The 6,062-nt window shown below is 43.7% G+C and overlaps 1 long non-coding RNA gene across 1 annotated transcript; it reads left to right on the top strand.

Moving 5' to 3' along the window:
- The first annotated feature begins 1,059 nt into the window (after positions 1–1,059).
- LOC113121925 (uncharacterized) lies at positions 1,060–2,443 on the top strand. Its single transcript, XR_003294803.1, has 3 exons — positions 1,060–1,234; positions 1,327–1,428; positions 2,318–2,443. It is a non-coding gene; the product is annotated as an uncharacterized LOC113121925 (long non-coding RNA).
- Positions 2,444–6,062: the final 3,619 nt, after the last annotated feature.

Raw genomic sequence — 6,062 nt, 5'->3', positions numbered from 1 at the left:
TGATTCCACCTGCTGAAGCTGAGAGACGCTCAGAAACACATCACCTTAAAGTGTGTGTGTTTGTGTGATCGCTAACACGCAGACGCACACAGAGTCATGTGACTTCCTGTGAATGTGGCGCAGCAGGAAGTGTTCAGTCGATGGCTCAGAATCCATTTTCAGAGCAGACAGACTCGGTTCCTCACAGGAAGTGGATCCTTTTCTTTAGCCGACATAAAGTGGTTGTGGAAGCTGTGCTAAGTGAAGCTGCCGGTGTCCATGTTCGTCTGTAACTGTAGCTTCATTAGATTTCACTGAAACGTGCTGATCTGTGTGTGTGAGGAGTCCAGAGTCCATAGAGCTGCTGCTGGAAACTGTCTAATCATCAGGGCTGGATTAACCAGGGGCCTGAGAGCTCAGGGGCCCTTGGGCCTGTGTCTCTGGATGAAGGGACATCTTTTATTTTGAAAGTCACAGAGCTCAGGTCAAAACCACAAAACAACAGAAAAACAGGAAAAAAAATTCAGCTCCTGTGACTGAAAACAAATATTTGAGTCATATTTGAGAAACGACCAAACAGCTGTGGTTTAATTTCCCATCAATCAACTGACTGATGTTTCTGCTGGGGACCTGTAGTTTCTGAGCTTCAGCCCTGAAGCTTCAGCTGCAGCTCCTCATGTTGTGGCTGAAACAAACACCAACACAATAGACTCAGACCTGTTCCCCTGGTGCTGTAAACAGCTTTAATAGGACTGAAGTAATAACAGTCCCAGCAGGCTGGAGACCAGGATCCTGGACTTTCTGAACAACATGGTTTTTCACCTGAGTTTGTCAGTGACATAATTAATTAGCTGGAACCTCATTTTAAAAGTTTGGCCTTTAGCAGCAGCACAAAACTGGGCATCACGCTGAGATTCTTTGTAGGTGGCACTTTCCTTTACACTGTTGCAGATGTGGAGAACTTGGCCAAAGTTTACTTGGCCCTCAAACAGTTTTTAGGGGGTTCTGTGGTCTTTCCAAGCCACTTAAGACCCCAAGTAGTAAAACAGCTTTGTGGCCATTGCAGGTTACGTTCTACTTGTTAATGAAAACCATGTGACTGAGACCACACCAGTAAATATGAACTGACTGTGCCCCAGGCTTTCCTAATGTGACTGGTGCCATAGGCTGCACACACATTCTTACCAAGGCCCCTCCAGGCCCCAGTGAAGGGGGTTTTGTAAACCTAAAGGGGGTTCACAGTATCAATGTGCAGGTGAGTTACTATTACAGTTTTTTTTATGGTGGATTGGTAATATATAGAGGAATGTGTCCAATAAGTGCAGGTGACTGACTAAAGTGTCTTAGATGGTGTGGGACTCTATGGGCCATATCACCATGTGGGAGCCAAAAGCCAGGATCTGGGACTGACTCAAGACTTTTCACGTTGATGCACATTATTTAAATGTGGTAAGAAAATATGAATGTCAAGCTTTTACACACTTATTCTGGGCTAACACAACTGCATTTGACCATCGTACAGGGGACTACAACGGGATCCTGCATGGGGACAGGGGCTATGCCTGTAGGCAGGATTTTATGACCCCATTCCCTGACCCCTATCCTGGGCCACAAACCCGTTACAATGCAGGTCTAGGCAGGACAAGGCAGTGACATGACCTTTGGGCAACTAAAGGGAAGATTTCAGGGTCTGAACAGTCTGAGGGTTGAACCTGACAGGGCATCATTGTCACATGTGCTGTATCACACAACATCAGCACCATTAGAAAGGAGAGGAGGTGCAGCCTGATGACGACCTCCAGCCAGTGCACTTGACCAACCTAGTGGCTGAGCTGCACAGGATTGTGGGACACTGTTTTTGAGAGGAATTCTAAAAATAAATAAAGACACAGACGAGTCAAATGTGGTTTTCATTGATAAAAAGGTTCATGTTCTCCTGCAGAGACAGATGTTGTTATGCAAAGTCAACAGTCGTGCTCTGGGTGAAATGGTGTTTAAGTCCTTACTCTGAAGTTCCTTTGGCAGCACCTCTATCTCTAGTGCAAGTTTCTTCTTCTTTAGCTGCTGGATCCATTTCTCCCTTCAGGTTTGGTTTTTAATTCCAAATATTCAGTCTAAGCTGCAGACGACGTCTATAGAGGGAACAGATGTCACCCTGTGGCATTTGCTGAGAAAAGAACCTGAGCTGTCAAAACCAAACCAAACAGATGTGCAGCACTGTCCACCTCTGTATCACTTCTCTGCACATGTGGACTCATACTGCAGTCAGAAACAGGAAGTTCATCAGTCGACACATCAGCTTTATAGTGTGTATTATAAAGTGTGTGTTTCTGTGTAGTCGTGCACCTACAGGTTCTTCCTCCAAAGGACACTCATCATCCCAGAGGGTTTCTTCACTGTCCTGTGCAAAGACAATAAATGGTGTGACAAAGTGACACACTGTCCTCACTACTGATGGAAAAACTCCCTGCACAGGCTTCAGCCACCACTTGCACGGGAACAGGTCAAAGTGTTGGTGTGTTATGTGAAACTGCACAAAGGGAAAGACTTTGATCACAATGAGACACCCAGTGAAAGACACAGCAGCACTTTTACCTTCAGTCAGAGTCGGTTTAGCTGCTTCCTTTCATGTCAGTGCAGTTCAGAGCACTACTCAAGGTCTAACAGCTGAAGTGACTGTAGCTGACATGTGGATCACACCAGCTACAAGGTAGGAACCAATCATTTCACAGCACACACAGAGAATCAAAAGCCTCTTTACCAGGAATGAAGGTGCTGCTGCTGTGGGTCTAAGGAAGACCTGCCCCCAGGGATGTTCTGAACTTTGGGCCGGTTCACATTTAACCCAAGGGCCAGCTCTTCTGCAGGGCTGTGACGTGGGGGTGCAGGACCAGCACCTGTTTTTGGTTTTGCTCTGCCTTTTTCCTGGTTGCTGATATAAACAAACAAGCCCGTCATGCCACAGTCTTTGAAAAAGAACAGTACATGTAGTTCATATTCCCATTTTGGAGAATGTTCTTGTAGTTCACCTTTACTTGTTCCCAGGTTCTAGTGGGTCCTGTGGTGGCTCTAATATAAAAGAGTAAAGTAATTATGAACATTAACAAAGAAAAGTGCATCATATAAAGTGTAAGAAGTGATAAAACATCTAACACTGTCACTACTTACACATTTAATTTGCCAACCCTCCCTCTTGGCTTTTGCAGCCTTGGAGCTGTTCCCTGATGTTCTAATTCAGTGTTGGAACCCTCCATAGCCCTCCATTAAGAGTTCTTGTTCTGTCGCTGAGAAAAAGTGGGAACCAATAGCAGCGTAGCTGATCAGTGTTTCTACTATGGACACATGGCCCCTTTTAAACCAGAGCATGGACGTGCAGTGATCTCAGATAAGTCAGTCCAGTCAAACTGATCATCAACAACAGGTGTGTTTGAAGAACCTGATCAGCCAGAGAACGATCAGCTGGATCAGATCATCTCAGATGTGATAAGGACGTACGGAGAACTGGCCCCAGGCCTCTGGAGGGACAGTTTCCAATGTTTGTTTTTCACACTTCATCCATGTGTTTAATATGTCAGGACCTGACAACTGCACAGGAAGAAGTTAGAACACATGATGTGGATTCATTTGTCTCTGATTCCTCTGATACTCTGTGTGTTTCCACAGTCAGACACAAACAAACAGGAAACACTGGATTTGTTGACAGACGTTTGACCAATAACAGACTGTTTCCTCCTCATCATCATGTCTTTGGTGGATCCAGTAAATCCCGTGGGACGAAGCAGCCTGGGTGTCTCGGGTGGATCCTCATGAAGTCAGCAAAGTAAGAAGTTCTCTTCAAATATTTGACTTTTAGGAACAACCAGGCTCCTCTGACATAAAACACGACTAACACCAAGAGGTGAACAGAACATTTGGTACATAAACATGCAGTCGTGTCTTTTTAATGTATTTGTTCTGTCTTTAGTCTTGAAATGATCAATTTCATTCATCTTAATATTGTAGAAATATTTGTGTTTTATTTTGAAAATCCACACATTAAATTAAACTGTCTTTGTACCAAGTGAATGAATCAAATGTGGCCCCATGAGCTGCAAAGTGACATCTGCTCCAGGAACTGAGCTTTTAATCCTGAGACCAAAGTCTGTTAGTCCTGAGTTCATAATGATCCTGTGAGGAACCACATCACTGATGTGTCGCAGCACCTTGTGTCAGACAGACATAGATCCAGATGGTGAGGACCATGTCTCCGTCTATAGACCACGAGTGGTCTCTGTCTTTCTGAGGATGAAGATGATGTCAGTCAGATGCTGTGTGACCTCAACCCTAGAGGTCGACTGATCGGTCGATTCTTCCAGCCAGATTTGACCCTTTTTACCATCGTCGTCTTCATGTAGCTGAGCATATTAACAGACAGGCTCGTCTGTGGGCAGCCCAGTGTTGGTGTGGTTGTGGACCTAATGACCCCCCTTGTGTCAATCAAACGGCCTTTCTGTCAGACCTCAGTGGACGTGGACAAGTGGAGGCCGACTAACTCCTGGAAGAGGGAGCAGAAGAAGGTCTTGGGATGAAACAGCAGGGATTCAGTTCTTCTTTTCAGAGCCGTATATATTTCATTAGTCAGAGAGGAAACAGGACTTTATCTACCATGAACGTAAAAGCAACATAGAAGAAGAAGGAGGAGACTTTGTGACTAAACATGTGATTTCATTTCCAAACACCATGAGCTTCCTACAGACAGGACTAGAAACAGTATGAATGAATGTGCTTCACAACCTGAGATGCCTGGACACATGTTCCCACTCAGTCAAATGGGCCATTTCAATATTATGAAACATGATGATGATGATTTGGACTCAAACACACTTTAATTCTCCCTGTTCAAGCTGAGAGAAGCTCATGAACACGTCATGTTAAAGGACTCTGGCTGAGGCATTCTGGATTAACTGGAGGCTTTTTATGGGGATATTGGGACATCCAGATAGTAATGAGTTACAGTAATCTAGCCTTGAGGTAACAAATGTATGACTAGTTATTCTGCATCATTTTGAGACAGGATGTTCCTAATTTTGACAATGTTGCGCAGGTGAAAGAAGGCAGTTCTAGAGATTTGTTTTATGTGTGAGTTAAAGGACATGTCCTGGTCAAAAATAACTCCAAAGTTTTTTACAGTAGTGCTGGAGGCCAGGGCTATGCCATCTAGAGTAGCTATAATTTGAGAAAAGTTATTTCTGAGATTTTTAGGCCCAAATACAATGACTTCTGTTTTCTCCGAGTTTAAAAGTAAAAAGTTACTGGTCATCCAAGCCTTTATGTCAGTTAGACAGGCTTGAAGTCTGGTTAACTGGTTTGTGTTAACAGGTTTAATAGATAGATATAACTGAATGTCATCTGCATAGCAGTGGTAATTAATAGAGTGCTTCCTAATGACATATCCTAAAGGAAGCATGTACAGGGTGAACAGAATTGGTCCTAGCACAGAGCCTTGTGGAACTCCATAACTAACTTTTGTTTGTGTGGAAGGTTCATCATGGACATGAACAAACTGGAATCTGTCCGATAAATAGGATTGGAACCACTTTAACGCTGTTCCTCTGATACCAGTCACATGCTCCAGTCTCTGTAATAAGATGTTGTGGTCAATGGTGTCGAATGCTGCATTAAGGTCTAGGAGGACAAGTATCGAAACAAGTCCATTATCTGAGGCTAAGAGAAGATCGTTGGTAACTTTTAACAGTGCTGTTTCTGTACTATGATGTGCTCTAAATCCTGATTGGAAATCTTCAAATAGTTCATTCCTGTGTAAGTGGTCTGATAGCTGCTTAGCAACAGCTTTTTCTAGGATTTTAGAAATAAATGGCAAGTTGGATATTGGTCTATAATTAGCCAAGACTCCTGGATCAAGACTAGGCTTTTTGAGTAAAGGTTTGATTACTGCAGTCTTAAAGGCCTGTGGTACGTAGCCTGATACTAGAGATAAATTTACCAAGTCCAATAAAGATGAGTTCATTAATGGCAGGGTGCCTTTAAGCAGTCTAGTCGGGATGGGGTCTAAGAGACACGTTGATGATTTAGATGAAGCAACT

Source organism: Mastacembelus armatus, chromosome 20 (genome assembly GCF_900324485.2).
Source record: "Mastacembelus armatus chromosome 20, fMasArm1.2, whole genome shotgun sequence".
NCBI classification, from domain to species: domain Eukaryota; kingdom Metazoa; phylum Chordata; class Actinopteri; order Synbranchiformes; family Mastacembelidae; genus Mastacembelus; species Mastacembelus armatus.
The sequence above is the reverse complement of the archived record's forward strand: the minus strand, read 5'-3'. Positions and strand labels throughout refer to the sequence as shown.